Below are 18112 nucleotides of genomic sequence, written 5' to 3' on the forward strand. Positions count from 1 at the left end.
AAAAGAAAAGAAAGAAAAGAAAAAAGAGAAAGAGAGGGAGGAAGGGAAGGGAAGGGAAGGCTACATTCTTTTAGGCAATATTCAAATTAAAGTTTCTCAAATTATTATAGTAATAAAATGTGGGTGCATTTTTTCAGAAGTTGTTTTGTAAAATGTGACTGTGACATCACATGGAAATAATTGGGCAAGCATTAGTAGTATTTCAGTAAGGGCATAGCATTATTTTTTGTCCTGTATTGTTTTTTGAAAACATCTAAAAAATAGCGCGACTTTCAAGGTTGTATGGAATAAATACCATATCATCTGAGAATTATCTTATTTCATTAATGACATACAATGATAATACATGAACTGATGCACTAACTATAAATTGTTGTCTATAACAATAATAATAAAACAAGTTTGGCATCAGAACTTTAAAGCAAATTAAATGGTAAAATAGGGGAAAAACACAAGTATCATAATGATGCAATGTGAGTTCACAATGCTGTAAAACTTTTCTAGCATCTCAAAAGCCTCCAAAATTGTGAGGATATTGTGAGACCTAATTATGTGATTTTCTTCCAGACAGTTCTTTTGAAGTCACAATTAATTTATCTCTCCTAAATTATTTATGAATAGGAAAACGTCATAGTGACATCATGGTATCATGATGCATTTGCATTTAAATACAGCAACATATGGCTGCTTCCAAGAACCTACCAAACCAGTTATACATGGTAGCAACACGAATTTTTTATTACAGAAAAAAAAATCAGGCAACATCAACACAAACATGCTCTAGTCTGGGAATGCTGAGTAAATTACCAGTTTCCACCACCACCAACCACTCTTCTCACCTGCTCCCCCAAAAAACAAACAAGCAAACAAAAAAAACCACCATGGGTTTGCATTAGCGTATATTTCAAAAGATGTTTTAAAGTATTTAAAATTCTATTATCTAGTACAAAAAAAAAAAAAAGTAGTATAACAGAGGGTTATATAAATCGATAGGTAAACAAATACAAGAGCTTAAAAAGCCAAATCTTGGTTTGGTATCTGTGAGAGTACAAAACACATACAGTCAAGGGGCAAATGGACAGAGAGACCCTGATTGTGTTTTTATATCCATTTTGGTTTCTGACAATAGCTGCATGTTATTTCACTGACAGGAACTCTTCTAGGGACATTTCATTGCATCTCTCCAATCATAAGCAAGTCCACAAATTGTAAAAACTTAGTACCTTTTGCTGACCTTTGATTATACACGCCACTCCCCAGACTAGGTTCCCCAATCTCCCTGCTTTGGAAACTGAAAAATATGCTACTGGCTGAAGCAAGGGAGGACAAATAGCAAAACCATGAAGTATCACTACAAATGGTCATGCTACAGGAACACACTGTTCATATAGAAAATCTCTGTGCATACCTTCATCATTAAATACCTCAAACTGTTTTCATGCAAACAGTCATGTCTCTTTATTTCATTAAGATGTGAACATATTATAAAGGGTTTGTTTTTTGCATAAAATAAGGAATGTATATATCACAAGTTAACTAATTGTGTGAGCTATATTTACGTGAACTAATTGTGTCAGTTATATTTCTTGGATAATGCAACCTATTTAATTAAGGGATTAGTCAACATAAATTTTTACTTTCCATGCTGCCAGGTGTATGAACACAGGCAACTTCTGTTCGGCAAATTTACACTTTTGTAACATTTCATTTGTGCTTGTGCTGATAGGATACTTACACTGGGATGTATGTATAGAAGGTGTTGACAGTGTATTTATGATGTTATGAGTATTAACAGATTCCAGTCACGGATACATAGGCTAGAATTTGCAAACTTGCTTCTGTATTTTATGTGATATGGGAGATACTATTTTAGAGAAGCTTAAATATGGAACTTATTATGAAATATGGAACATTTTGTTAAAACTATTTGTTTCCTAATTTGAGGTGCTGTGGTTCAAAGAAAAGAGGCTGGCCAAAACTAGTTAAACCAGTTTAGGAAAAGTCAGTGAAATTTTTTTCAGCTGTGTATTACAATTAGTTAAAATTACAAGTAAAATTTTACTATCCAAAGAAATAATGCTGAGTTTGGTCAAGTGCTTTTGTATTTTACTAATCAATCGATTGAGCATATTTATTTTTCATTCTGGGTGGTTTTTAAAATTTAATCCTGAATGTATTTACACATTATAGGTATAGGTATTCAAACTGGATTGGTAACTTGAAATATATTGTTAGCAATAGAATTCATTTGTTTATGCATTTAATTTTCTTTTCTTTAGTAGGAATTCCATGTGTTTCAATTTGTGTCCATTGCCTCTCATTGTGTTGCTGGACATCACTGAGAACAGCCTAGTTCCATCTTCTTCACATTGATACTCAGTCTTCTTCGCACATATAGATGTTGCTAAAATAGCCCCAGGGCCTTCCTTTCTCCAAGATGAACAGTTGCAGCTCCTCCGTCAGCCTTTCCTCACATGACAGGTCAGTCATGTGAGTCACTTCACTAATTCCAGCACCTTTCCTGCAAATCTGCTTTCCACTCGGTTGGTGCCACCTGTACAGATGCATGAAATTCTTCCTCTCCAAGAGCAGGACTTGGCATTTCTGTTGGTTTAACTTGATAATGTTCATGCAAGACCATTTCTGCAGCCTGCTGAGGTACCTCGGCATCCTGGCCTGCATTAGAAATAGTGTGGCCAGCAGGAGCAGGGAGGTAATCATTCCCCTGTACTCAGCACTGCTGAGGCCGCACCTCGAGTACTGTGTCCAGTTTTGGGCTCCTCACTACAAAAAAGACATTGAGGCCCTGGAACCTGTCCAGAGAAGGGCAACAAAACTGGTGAGGGGTCTGGAGCACAAATCTTATGAGGAGCAGCTAAGGGAGCTGGGATTGTTTTGTCTGGAGAAGAGGAGGCTCAGGGGAGACCTCATTGCACTCTACAACTTCCAGAAGGGAAGTTGTGATGAGGAGGGGTTTGGCCTCTTCTCCCAGGCAACAAACAGGACCCAAGGAAATGGCCACAAGCTGTACCAGGGGAGGTTTAGATCAGACATAAGGAAAAACTTCTTCTCTCAGAGAGTGGTCAGGCACTGGAATGGGTTGCCCAGGGGTGGAGTCACAGTCCCTGGCAATATGTTCAAGAAGTGTCTGGATGAGGAACTTTGAGATATGGTTTAGTAGCTTGGTAGTGGTAGCTAGGGAGGACGGTTGTACTAGCTGATCTTGTAGGTCCTTTCCAACCTTGTTATTCTGTGATTCTCTGAATGGCAGTGCACTTAATTGGTTTATTATCCTATCTTCCCTATTAAGTATCATCTGCCAAACTGTGCTTTTACAGAAAACCACATTATATATCTATGATATAATTATTCTCACAAATAAAGCTGTCTTGCTTGCATCACTGCTGTTACAAGATGGCTCCAAATTTTCCTTCCTCTGATGGTCACGAATCTCATTCTAATTTCCAAACAAAATGTATTCATGAACATGCTATACCCCTTATTTCTTCAAATATTTACATATTTGTTTTATTTTAAATATATCTTTATCTCAATTAATATTCATTCTCTATTGAATTCATAAAGAGTAAACATATTCTGCAAGCACCTACTTTGATAAGTTAAATAATTTATTTTAGTCTTCTGTCATGAAAGAAGCTTTCCACTTTCCTAGTCATTCTTGTAGCTCTGATCTGTACTTTTTCTGTCCTCATTTCATCTTTCCTTAGCCTAGTGACTATAAAAATGTATAGCAATTAAAGCAACATCTAACTTTGTACTGCTGAGTGGTATTTCCTTGCCTGTACTGGAAATGTTTCTTCTATTATCCTTCATAGCTGCATGAAATCACATTTGTATACACATGTTCTTCATGAAATCACATTTGCATACACATGTATTTCTTCTGTGTAAATTTCTAGCAAACAAGCCTCCAGCATTCAGCAGTCCCATAACAGTCTCAGTTCACTGCCTAATACCCAGTACTATTAAATGTCATTCAATTTTCTTTTGCCTCAGCCTTCAGGAGTAACTGAATATTCTAGAAAGGTACTCTGATATTGTTCATTCCAGCTATCTTTTTCAGCTTTCTGATTCCATACTTTATTAGCCATGTTCCCCTTTTTGAACAGATGACATTAATAAAGACATTATATACTATGAAAATAGACCTTAAAGAAATTTGACCAATAACTTTTGCTTCCACTTCTGTACTCACTTAGTGTTGGTACTTTTTCTCTAGGAGTTGCTGTCATATATTTTATAGTCATTAGATATGACTTCACTTAAAATCCATTTATATTGGTATATTTCATTTGCATCAACTTCTTCAAAATAAAATAAAAAATAAAAAGAAGAAAAAAGTATCCACTGAAGGACTAGATTCACTAAAAATACTGGCCTTGCACAGCTTGGTCTTTTCACAAGGCATTACTCTGTCTTTTAGGCCATAAGCTGCTCAGCTATTAGCTATGGCAAATTCTTATTTTTTCCTGCATGTATACACACAAATATCATTACATTTTCACTGCTTCACTTAAAAGCAGAAGTATCAATCCTGAGAACGAAAATACGAAACTTAACCAAAATCTAGTTCACATAAACAAGCACATTCACTTATCTACCTCTATAATTATATAAATTACATAAGTTTTTTCTATTTTCACAATGGTTACTTCATAATTTTTGCCCTGCATGTGGCATAATTTTTTTGCTCTGTCTGTGGCACGGGGGTTGGAGATTCACGATCCTTGAGGTCCCTTTCAACCCTAGCCATTCTGTGATTTTGCTGTTGTTCTATTACACAGTTTAAAACATCTTCCCTTGATGGTACCGTCTCCAAAGACATTTCATTTTAGTGACTGTTTCTGATTTTCTACATTCAAAATAATTTGTGTATTTTCCTGTCTACTCTGGTCAAAGTCAGACATTTCATGCTTTCAGTCATGAAATATAATGACATCACTTCATCAGTCATATTATCAGTGTTTCAGAAATGTGCAGTTTGTTGGTGTTTGTTGGAACTTTACCCTTTCTTTGATAATGGTGTATTGGCATGACAGGCAGATCAGAAGACTGAAGTACTCAGTGCTGAGGTCCCTCCTCATCAAAGGAATATGCACAGGTGAGAAATTGTAAGTTACATTGATGTCATGGCCAGCATGGTGACCTAGGTGTGAATTCCCCTGTGAATGCCTTTAGAAGGGAAATGCTGAAAGTCAAAAGACATCTGCAGTGGAGGAGGAAGAAAGCAGAAATGCCTGGGTAAGCTAGAGAGAACAGAAGTTCCCACAGAAAGATAGATCCTTTATTGTTTGTAGCCTGCGATGAATGAAGAGTCGGTCAAAAAACTGCTTGCTCAGGTGTCCCCTGGAATAGTTAGTAGGCATGACCTTTGAGTGCAGACAAAGTATATCCAGATTGCTGGCTGTCACTCTACATACCATCATACCATCCAACTGTCCAAATTGGGCTGCTGGCATAGCACAAAGAACGGTCTTGTGATCAGATAAGCAATATATATCAGTTCACTGCAGCTTTGAGTTCATTTGCTACTTATTCCACTAAGCCTCATGCTCTCCACCTTAAAGATATATTCAAAAAGCACTATAATTATTTTAAATGCAATCAGACACACTAGTTCAGGGAGCTGCTGATGCTGGTTGTGGTGGGGAGAGAAATTCCTTGTAGAACATGTCTATGGGATTTGGAATTGGATCTGCAGAACAATGCTGGAAGAACATCTGCCTATGATGTGATCATGTGCGATTATGTGTCTCCATAGTGACCATGGTACTGAGAGTGCAGAAGTTCAAAAGAGCTGCCAGCTTGGTGTGGAACTCCTGCCCCTTCATGCTCTTTGTCATAGCAGCATCTCTACAGCGTAGTCCCAAAGTGTAGTTGTCATTCTTGGTCTTCAAGAACAGTACCTTTGTTCATTCAGACTTGGTAATGCAACACTCTTTTCAAACTTGGCAGCTGTTGTGAGGTTAGCAATCCTCTGATGCTGCCTTGGGATAATCCTGCTATGCAAAAAGCACATCCCTTTCCCTTGACACAGATTCACATGGAGTATCATTTTCTTAAGGCTTCAGGTTGTAACTATCTGAATTTTCTGGCAAGTGGAAAGGTAGCTGCTGTCATGGTCATGGGAGAAGTGGGTAAATAAAGAGCAAAACCAGAAAATGATTTTGTGATTTTCACACTGTATTAGTTGTTTACCAGTGCTTCAAAAAATCAATATTTTTATGTATACATGTATGCATAGACTTTATAAATGTGTATCTGTACTCTTATGTCATTGCTTCAGCAGCAGTGCAAGACTGTACAAGTTCGTATGCTTAGTATGGGAGTGCATCAAATTGTTTAAAAGGTAATTTTCAAGATTAGACAGCTGAGTTGTCACATACACTTAACCTACTGTAACATACACACTGGGCAAACATGAGCCTTTATAAAAATAAAATTGGAAAAGATGCATGTGATTATACTATTTACAAAGTTAGAAGATGAACCTGATATAAATAAAATCCATCCGACAAGATTTAATCACAACCTTTTCAGAAGACAGACCTTATTTTGACTTTCTCTGCTTCCAGCAGGTACTTTTTTTGTTGTGCTTATAGTAATTTCTGGAAAGGTCTTTGAAACAGAAAGTGATTAACTTTGAAACAGAGACTGATTACTTCATCTGAGCTTGAATGTCAATGTAATTGTAAACCATAATTCAAGCAATCATCTTTGTATAAGAATTAAAAGTTTAAACTATACTTTATGAAAAAAAAATCTAGTTCAATGCACTTATAAAAATATTTAGAAATGTGTATTTCTTCTACTATAAGGAGGAATATAGTTTTTTATGTATAGAGATCTGCATTTTTATGTATAGATTTTTTACTCTCACGCATATAATGTTACAGTATTTATCAACAAATAGAATATACAGGTAGTAAGTTTGAAATAATTATCTATCTGGTCCTTCACCACTATTAACAGTTCCAATGCCATTTTAATTCTTCTAGAACTTCAAAAATTTTTTTAAGCACAAGGCAACACAACTTGAAATTTTTCATTTAATTAATAAGAAAGTAATTTGTTGACGAAAAATTATTACACCTAAATTTCAGAAATACTAAACAGGAAAGTCAACTCAGAGGCTATCTCCAAACTGCTTTGCATAACAAAACTAAAAGTTCTGCAATGTAAGACCTGAGTGACTATGAGTTGGTCTTTGTTTTGCAACGTGTTTGAGCCCTTTGCTGGAATACACAGTAATAGCTCCACTACCACAGGAGTCACAGAGAGTATACAGCTCACTAAGCAGTTCTGGGTGGATTTCATGCTCATCTTGAATTCTGATGTCAGAATCTTAATCACAAAGAAAATCATCTTTATGGGGTAGATGAATATAATGATGGAAAACATGAGATCTCATAATGGTCCACATCTTCCTTATGAGGGGAGCACTGATCTGCTCCCTCCTGTAACCAGCAGTACAGCCCAACGGAATGCGTGAAGCTGCACCAGGGGAAGTTCAGGATGTGCATTAGAAAAAGTTCTTCACAGAATGAGTGGTTAGGCATTGCAACAGGCTACCCAGGGAAGTGGTCACAACACTACACTGCCGGAGTTCAAGAAGTGCTTTCAGGCATAGAGTATGGATTTTGGGTGGTCCTGTGTGCAGTCTGATTGTTGGACTCAACAATCCCCATGAGTCCCTTTCAATTTTGGATATTCTGATTCATTGAAAATACTTTGATGCCTGGTCAACACAGAGTTAAAGTTTCCCTAATTCTTGGACCTTCACCTTTGTCTTTTGAGCTTTAAAGATGTTTAATAAACTCTTGTCCATTACCCACTCTGATGAACTCTCCTCTGACCAGCTGAGCTGGAAAAATTGTTTCAAATATTCCCACTATTTCAGTGGAGACACAGGGGCTCACCTTCTATGTAGATCTTTGCAGAACAGAACATAGAGATATTCTTCTCGTTAAAAAAAAATAAAAATAAAAAATCTTTGGCTTAAAAGAGCAGGATATATGTACAGTTTGATGTTGTCGTTTTATTGTAAAGGTGGTTTACTGCAGCCTAAATGTGTCAGACTCTCAAGTACTAAATCAACAGACATACATTTCTGCCCAGGCAGAAACACAGAAACCCCATCCTAAGAATAATCAGTCTAAATGCAGTACTCATGAACACTGCAGTACTCCACATTCTGAGCTGGAAACTTATCTTGGAGAAATCTAAAGAGTTGCCTGACCTGATTTCAGTTCTCATTCACCCAATCAGTATCCTTAGTGTAATTTTTTTCCCATGGTCTGTGGGAGTGCCCTTGACAGCAGGCTGCAACATACCCTCTGAGTGAATCTTCAATGATCACTTACTGCTCTACTTTATACAATAAATTCTTCACAAGAGAGATGTAGAAGAGCAACAAGACATGGATTAGAAAGCAGATCCCTCCTCCTAACGAGGATCCTCCTAAGAAGAAAAACACATCCCACTTTCCGAAGGAGAGAAGCTGCTATCTGACTTTTGGGCTGTAAATTGCTCTTTATTCTTGGCAGGACTGTCTAGCAGAATCAGACTTGAATGCATTGTCTAGATAACTTGGCTTTACAATTAAAAGCTGAAGCAGTCAGACATCTAAAAATCAAATGCCTTTGCAAAATATTCAAACTGTCTTGGTAAACTTTGAGGCTCAACTGCAGAAGAAATCAAACTGAGCATTTTTCTTCTGTGAGACATGTTAATAGTTATTTTTATTCCACAGTGGGACAGGATCTCCTGTCTTAGGCAATAGTCTGGATCTGACTTTTGGGGTGTAGATGGAGTGAGTTTGTTTTCTCTTGCTTAATGCAGGACAGAATTTTGCCCAAACTGTTATTGCATAAAATAGTGTTTTGTAGCGTGAATTAATTCTATACAACATTGATTTCCTTGAAATCATATTCACTGCATTTAGCTTTACTATTCTACTAGCTAAGCACCCTCACATTCCATGGCATATCATGGGAATGAAAACTGTAGCATTGGGTTCCACAAATTCTGCCTGAACTACAGCAATCTCCTTCTCCCCTTACTAGAGAGAATGGTATAATTTCTTAGAATCCCTCAGTATCAGAAGCCTGGAAAAAATTGCTCAGAAGGGACTTCATCTCATCCAACTCCTGACTCAAAGCAGAGCCATCTCCAAAACCTGAATAAATTCAAAATTAAATCTCACTGCCATGGCTGCAAACTTCACTGCTTCAATTACTCTAATTTCTACTGATTTCAACTCTATTTCTTCTATAAGTATTTATAGAATGTGTGAGAAAGGCTTCATGGTTGCTTTGGAATTAACTTAGACACACTATAAGCACAGAGCTTGAGTGTTCCATTTTGTTCTTTGCTTTTAATGTGTAGGTGTTAAGCACTGCTGGATGCCTATGAACAAAGAATCTTGTACAACCACAGCACCGCAGGGCTCTGTAATTTCCAAACCCTAAATTACAATGCAGGTAAGAGCACTCAGCAGTAATTTAGGGCAAAATACACTAAAGAGATCTTGAAATTAATCCTCAATCCTAGTATATGAAAGCAGAAAATTCAGAAAAAAGCAACCTTGAAGGGAAATCAAACTATATCAGGATACAACAATGCAGCTCTGGCAGTCACTGGTGATAGCAGGCAGAAATTATGGGAGTGGCAGGTAAAGACATTTTAGGGCTCCCGATTTCAAATTAAACTTAATGTAATAGCATGAAATGAGTGAATGAGAGAAACATGCCCCAGAAGCAAGCTGATAAGACATTAGCTGATGCTATAGTATACTATACATCACAAAGCAACCAAAACAAAGCTGTCTCTCATCTCCCAGCTAATTAGTTTGAGTGCAGTGATACTGCCTAGTTCTGGGCTTAGCATAGCCAGATGAGTTATCTGATATCTCAATAATCTGGAACAGACATGCTTTGTATGTCTATGTTTAAGGGATGCTGCTCTAATTATCTCCTTTTTATTGCAGTAGCATAAAGTAATTAGGAGTTATATTCCTGAAAGATATTCTATGATTCTATTCTATAATCTCAAAAAAATCCTAATTTATTATCAGCTACAGTCACACTGGAACTAAGAAACAATGCTAGGATTTTGCAACTGATCAAACATGCTTCTGGACATACAGGAGGTTTGGCTGATTCTCAGTCTTTCTATATACGTCTAGATTAATTGACTGGGATCACGTTTGGGCTCACAATACAGATGTGAGCTCTAGCTCTATCCTGATTCTACACCTGATCAAGGTGTGACATCATTTCTTCTTTCTTCTCTCATGCCTGGGTTTGCAGGGGAATGAAATGAGGCCACTAGCAAGAGACAAGTGTGTTCCTTAGAGTCACATCTATGAGGCTCTTTGAGGCCTATGAGTCCAGAGAACAGGGACTCCGAGGTCCACACCAATGTACACCTTCGATATAGAATTCTGAAACAGATTCCATGGTTTCATTCCTATAGATTAGCTCCTTTCTAGAATTTTTTACTATTTTCCAACTTTATGGAATATTTATGAAAATATATTTCCAATTTTCATGTGTCCAGAAGCTCTGCAAAGATGTAAGCTGAAAAGGTGCTCTTCCCTTACTTATACCTACGCGATCATCTTCTCAGTAGGAAAGAATTTATTTTTAGCCCTACTATAACACTAAAGAGTTAACAAAGTTTTTGTTACAAGGCTTCAGCTGTTTCAGACTAAGAAACAGTTGAATTTCAGTTTTAGATTAGCTTTCACATGCTATACCCAACATATATTTTCACCCATCCTTTTGTTAATCTTCTGGGACAGCTCAGAGTTATGCTTTTTGTCCCAGATATTACAGTATTTCTTCATAAGCATTCTTTGTTTCCCTCCAGTCAAAGGTGCAACTGCTGGTTGTTTTTACCTTAGCAGGACCTTAGCAGGCCAGTTCTGCTCATAATTTATGCCCAGAGCCATGTTCTAATTCTTCAACAAATATATTTGAGTTTTCAGTTTTGCAAGAATTCATCCTATATCAGGACTTAATTTCACAAGGACTGCTCTTCTTATCCTAGTTGCAATAACCCTTTTTGTTAGCACCCTAATACACTATTAGCTAGCCTTGTATACTGCAGTTCTCAGTATCTTCAGAAGTCAAGACTACCAACCCACATACCCTCATTTACCCCAGTTTCTAGAGGAAACTTGCCATGTACGTTGGCATCCTTTCCTGAGCTGTTGTATTCAGTTTCTCCAGGATGTTACATCATTTACAAGTTGTGATTTTCTGTTTAAATTTCACAGTTTCTTACATACTTCCTTATAATAAGTGCTGCAAGCTGATTGTCATAGACACTATACTCCTCTAGTTCTTCAGGCACATTTACTATACCTTGGAGCTTCATCCAGAATGCTTTCTTGCTTATAGATCCACTTTGCTTGCAGTTTCTGAACCATTCTTGATGGTGGTTTCCTTTGACAGACAATACAGTGCTTCTCAAATTCAGGATCTGTCCTTTATATTCCACAGTTAGGGGAATAAAAAAGCTACTTCTACTGCCTAAATAGTGAAACACTTGTCCTCAGTCAGAATTTAAAGTTAATAAATTCCAACTATATGCAGAAGAGCTCCTCTTTCAAATAGTAAAATATTCATTTGTTCCCACTGACATTTTAAACCATACCAAAGAGGCATTTATATTGATCTTGTTAGCTCACAATGTTTTTTTAATGTTAGCTAAAGCTCACATTAAAAAAAGTGGATCATATTTAATCTGATAGTTTCTTTTAAAACTTTGAAAATGATGGCTCACCTGTGTGAAATGAGTATGATAACTGAGAATGCTATATTTTGAAAGTTATCAAGATAATAATCATTTGATTTGAAAATACTTGTTAAAACACTTCAGATGGCTGTTCATGTTAAATAAAGCAATTCTTCCTTGAAATAGAAGATACTTTTCTTTGAGTGCCACACTTTGGACAAATAGTATGGTCTTGAGTGAAACTAGTAGTTTTTGATAGAAATTTCTCACAAAACTCAAAAAAGATTCATCACTGCTGAATGGAATCCTCTAGAAGAAATTCTTACAAAAACAGTTCTAAGACACATTTGACCTAGCTTGTAAAGTTGTTATTTGTAACTTTATTCATTAGCAAAATTTAGAAAAATGTAAGAAAATAAGAGTTAGCTGGTTACTTCTGTCAGAAGGAAAAAATTTCTTAAAACTAATTCAGAAAGGATCCTGCATGCCATATCCAAAACCATGTTCCAGAATCCAAACTGAGGATAACAGAGAAAGACAATTACATCTTTGGAATTCTACTGAGCAAGGTTTTCTGATTGTACATCAGAACTCAGCAGTTACCTTTCTAATACTTGGAAACCTACTTTCTTAACAAGAGCTGAAGGAAAATTTTCATGACTCAAAGGTTGATGGCACGTGACATGGTAGCACGTTCTACACCTGCTGGAGTGTAGAATAAAACAATCCTTGTTCACCTCAGCTGTCAGCTTTTCTTTCAAGAAGCAGCGCAAGTTTGATGATGACTGCAGCTACATTTGCTGCTTTAATTCAGATTAAGCAGGCACTTACAAAGTAAATCTGATCCTCTTCAATTGTCATGATTTTGTTCATACAGTGGAGCAATCTGAAACTAGAAATTTACCCTAGGAGCCTTCCTAATAGCTGCCCCAACAGCTAACTGGATATTCAATCCACTGCACTTTAGTTATTCTGGAGTAGCCCCCACACAAGACACATATAAAGTGAAATCAGGCAGAAATCAAGCAGAATCAACTGTTCTACTCTACAGATCCATTCCTACTGTGCCACACAACTTACTAATACAAACAAGTCTGTAGTCATAGATGTGTTTGTGTTTTTATGTATACATATAATCAGACTCATCATCCCTGCTCATTAAATAGTACTTATGATACTTACGAGATAAAGTGCAATGTCCTTGTTAGCGTGTTGTTTTGCACACACTGCAAACTGGTTTCACTGACAGATGAATTTCATCGTGGATACCTTTACAAAAAGGATAGAATATTTCTTCTATGCATCAAGAAAAAGAGAACTTCGGGAAACAGATGTTACAAGAAGAATGACACATAAATAAGGCTATAGATTGTATTCTATTAACTCATACATTCTGCATAAAATTGGGTAGCATGGGCTGAGTGTAATTCCAGTGAGACTCCACAAACTAAATATTAAGATACTAAATACTTAGAGATTGTAAAATACCAGGCTGCTGTAGTGTTTTATGGTTCTCTCTCCAATGACTTTGCATCATAGTTAGTAGAGCAGAGTTAATCCAGTTGCTGTGCCTGAGACAAGGTCATATGTTGAGAAGATTGCATTTAATTGTTAAGGCCAGGCCAGCAGAGTAGTGACATGTGAATTCCCTATTGAGGAAAGAGTTCCAGACACAGCCTTCAGCAAGTAAAGTGATGTGCACTGTCTTTTTGGAGAGGAAAGGGGTATTCCTTCTGGATTTCCTGAAACCTGGACAAATCATCAATTCTGACTGCTATATTGCAATGCTGAATAAGCTGAAGGCTTGAACTTCCAGAGTCTGGCCAGAGAAGAAATAACCTCTCTCTTGTAACATAACGCCAGGCCCCATATCAGTTTGAATACCATGGAACACATTGCTAGTCTTAACTGGACTGTCCTACCACACCTATCACATAGTCTATATTTGGCACCTTCTGACTTCTATCTTCGGGCCAATGAACTAACTGCCTTTTACAAAGAGGGTGGTGAACTATGTTGAAAAATAGTGTTTTGTAGCTGAGAGTTTGTTCCATCAAACGGTGTTATTTGGCTCTTTGTATCTGTTGTATTTTCAATGGAAATAAATAGGATGCATTGCTTTTGGAGCTACCCATCTGTTATGACTTTAAATCTAAGGACACTTCTGTAGCAATGCTGCAACATTTGAGTTAGTTCTGCTGTGTGTGTGCTTTTTTTGTTTGTTTGTTTTCCTGGTCTAAAGGGTGGGTTGTTTTTTTAAAGCATTTGCTTTCCTCTAGTAACAAGTGACAATGCTGGGCACTTTTTTTATCCAGAAAGGAGAGTAGAAGCTGGAATGTCAGGTTTTTTTAATTCATTTTGATCTATACAATTTATTATGGATAGAAAGTTGTACACCTGATGTAGCTTCCTACATAAAAGACTACAAATCATATCCATGACCAGAGCAAACTGTACATTGTGCATTATTATTAATGACAAAACTTAATACTAGAAACAATGAATGCGCTCTGTGCTATGTGCAAAAAAGAAAATAGAATCCAGTGAAACAGCTACCTGGATATCTCTCCAAGTCATACTATATTCTGAGCACTAATGTTATCTTTCTTACAGAGATCATGAGCCACATTCTTAGTAGGAAGAAAAGAAATGCCTTTCCATTCATTCCTTATGAATGAATTCTTTATGACTCAGAAAATGGTTCTGTGTGCCATAACATATGTTCCTGTAACTCCTGACAGGGTTTATACATTTCAGCTCCTTTCCCACTGACTAAATCATCTTGTAATAAGATGAAACTTCCACCATCTGGATGAACCACAAAGTATTCACCTAGATAAATGCATATATTTTATATACGCATTTGGTTTTATAAAATTAAGACAAGAAGATGATACAGGAAAAACTCTATCATGAAATTTATACATGAATGCATTGTGGCCTTATGTGAGAAGCTAAATCACAGAATTGTAGAGGTTGGAAGGGACCTCTAGAGATCATCGAGACCAACCCCCCTGCCAAAGCAGGTTCCCTACACCAGGTTGCACAGGTAGGTGTCCTGGCAGGATTGAATATCTCCAGAGAAGGAGACTCCACAACCCCCCTGGGCAGCCTGTTCCAGTGCTCCGTCACCGTAAAGAAGTAAATAGATACAAAGTGTCTTTCTTTATTGTAATTTAAACCTTTAAGCAATTAATTTGCCTAAGTCTGTTTGGTTTGTATGTGTAAGCTTTAGACTTGTGCTTTCTCTCCTACCTAGGGAAATAGATTAGAATTATTCTGCTCCAAGATGGGCTCTAAACTAATGATTTTGATGCAGGGCGCATGCAAAGCTGTACAACATTTCTTAGTGTTCTTCCACTCTCATCTCTGCTGTGCCTCTTACTACCTGTTCCCTCTACATGCTAGATTAGAAATATGTAATAGAAAGTTAACACTTTCATGCCATGAAGTCTGTGTGACTCTTTACTGCAGACAGAAGGACAGAGAAGACGTGAGCAAAGAGAAAACAGTTCGGTAAATAAAACAGAAATGCACATAAGAGAAGCCATACTGTTCCGTAAACTGCAGTATGAAACACAAGAATAGCTAGGCTACGGGATGCCCTGAGACAGCATTCTGAAAAGTGGTTTAGAAGCAAATCTGGAAAGCATCAGGTGAAGAAGTGGCATCAGCTTTTCAGTATTTGTCATTTAAGTAATTCATGCAGAGAAAACTGTGGAATGTATTTAGGAAAGATAATCAATAAAATTATTGTCAGAGACAGTACTGCAACAGACTGATGTAATGTTAAAAACATTACTAGTAAAAAATAATCTAGTCTGTACCCCTCACTCCTGACAAAGGTTTCTGGAAAGTGATTCTTGGTTAATTAAATCTGTATTTCTACAGATAAAACTATGAAAGCTGGAAACACTCCAATAAATGCGTACCTTCCATTTACATTTTCTTTGAATAACGCAATCAGTATAACAACTCCTCTAACGTTAAAGCTACTAATGGAGTAAATATTAATACTGGAGCATAGACAACCAAATTCTGTGTGCAAAAGTGTCTGGGTGAAAAAGATTTGAGTATGTTGAGGTAAAGGGATGTTGAATACACTCATAAGCAGCATACACTTTTTAATGCAGCACTAACTTCTTTGGGGACTTTTCTGGAAATGCTTTCCCATTTTAGTATGTATAAATGATTCAGTGTTTTGAATTATTGCAGGCAGAAAAACTTAGAGCAAGGAAAATATGTTTTAAAGTGGTTAATGGTAGATCTTAGAAAACCAAAGTTACTCCTAATACTAGATTTTGCAGGAAAATATCCAATTTTGGAACCACAGTAAGCACATATTCTTAAGTATTGTCTCTGTGTACTTTTATTCGGAAGGACTGTAACACTAAAGCTAAAAAAAGAAGCTGTTGAGGTCATTCCGGTCATGAAACAATACTTCCTACAGAGTTTTCCAGAATTTCTCATGTTGCAATCTTCAAGTTTCAGCTTTCTTTTCTTCTCTAACTGGGCTTAGCGTGAACATGTGGAAATATTGACTCTGCCAAAAAGGAATCTGACATCTTGATCTTCATCATGAACAACTAGGTAAACTACTTTACCTTGAACTGGAAGAGCCTGTATGAGCAGAGACTTCATCTCAAGAAAAGGAAGGGAAGGAATAAAGAATGGTATGTTGCAATAAGTTTTACTCCAGTGTGCACTTACAAAAGGGACAAGATGGATCCTATATAGTTGTCATAATACAGGAGAAAGGACAGAAAAACAGATTTAGGATGAACGTTATTACAAAAACTAGATAAAGCTACTCACTTCCTAAGAGTAAACTTAAACTTCAGATTTATCAGTAAGACAGACCTGGTCTCTGGAACCTTCCTTTGCTTTCTTCTTAATCGAAATATTCCTGTGTGTCACAGCTGCCTGTGGCAGAAGAAACAGGAAAAGAATATTACGACCAAGAGAGCCTCTTACTGGTGAACTCTACCTCATTTAGAGATGTCTGGGAAGAAAAATGCAAGAGTAAAATGAGATGCTGGTTGAAAATGAACACAAAAAAAGAATTTACAGCATTTACAAATTATATAAAAACTTGCTTCCTGCACAAAGATAATGTTGATTGTCCGAAATCACTGATGCATGTATCAGCTCTATCTTCTGCCATGATATTTGTACCAGTGTGAAGGAGAATGCTGAGTAGAAATATGCTGATACAGACCCACACAAACCATGCAATCAACACTGGAACTCACTGGAAAAAAAGTATTGGCTTCACTCTAAAATGCCAGAGGTATGACCCCTGGGTCCTGAACTAATTTGCAACACTCACAGATCATATTTGCATACCCAGTAGTAGTGGAAATCATGAAGACAATTCCAGCACGAGAGCAAGAATGGGATGTCTGGTATTTCTGTGATGATCTTCCCCACGAGAAAAAGGGCTTCTCAAGTGAAGGCCTTTCACACAAAGTTGCAGCACAATTTTCAAGATTTTGTGGAAAATAATTAGTACTTTTGTCTTGTACTTTAGTTTGTAATGCTGGCTTATTACCTCACTGGAACTGATATTACTCAACCATGAAGATACTGTTTAAATAATGCTCATTACATGGTTTAAAGGTTCACAGAATTTCCACCTTTGTATTAAAATATTACACAGTTTCAGTAAAACCTTTTCCTAGAACTAAAAGTAGTTTCCTAATACGATGTAGGGAATATCAGTTATCTGTAATGAACATATGATACATTGGTATGCATTCTACTAAATTATTTTCTTGCTAATTTGAGAGGACTAATGCTGATTTTGAGAGAATAATGAAAACTGTAATAACGCTAACAGAACTCTTAAATGTCAATGTGAGAGCACCATCTGGAGGCAAGTCACACACCCTGCACAACACACACAAGATTCAATAAATTGACAAACTCCTTTTGAATTTAGTTCAAGAATTCTTTGAAAAAATAATTTCAGATTTCTGTAGATTAAGGGATTTATTTTTCTCCTATAGTTATTGAAATTGAATAAACTGATGTGAAATCTGAGCAACTTTTGCAAAAAGTAGAATCAGAAAAATAAAAATCAAAAATGTGTAATCATTAAATGACAGCCATGGCTGAAGAATGATGCAATCTTCCTTCTTGTTTTCTGGAAGAATGATTACAGTAGCCCTGTATGCTGAAAACATATGATACTTGTCTGAGACAGCTGTTAACACCAAGATTTCATTAAGCAACAGTCCATACTGGAGTACACCACTAGCATTCATCTGAGTACATTTAGGTATCACTTCACATTTAATAAAATCTATTTGCTTCCATTGTAACCATTTGTGGGGCTATATGTATTTTT

The 18112-nt window shown here is 36.7% G+C and overlaps 1 long non-coding RNA gene across 1 annotated transcript; it reads right to left on the reverse strand.

The window, feature by feature from the left end:
- Nucleotides 1–7463: 7463 nt before the first annotated feature.
- On the reverse strand, nucleotides 7464–18080 carry LOC104910992. Its single transcript, XR_004159826.1, has 3 exons — nucleotides 16624–18080; nucleotides 12946–13032; nucleotides 7464–11471 (listed from the first exon to the last, which is right to left on the reverse strand). It is a non-coding gene; the product is annotated as an uncharacterized LOC104910992 (long non-coding RNA).
- Nucleotides 18081–18112: the final 32 nt, after the last annotated feature.

The sequence above is a fragment of the Meleagris gallopavo genome, chromosome 5, assembly GCF_000146605.3.
Source record: "Meleagris gallopavo isolate NT-WF06-2002-E0010 breed Aviagen turkey brand Nicholas breeding stock chromosome 5, Turkey_5.1, whole genome shotgun sequence".
NCBI lineage: Eukaryota > Metazoa > Chordata > Aves > Galliformes > Phasianidae > Meleagris > Meleagris gallopavo.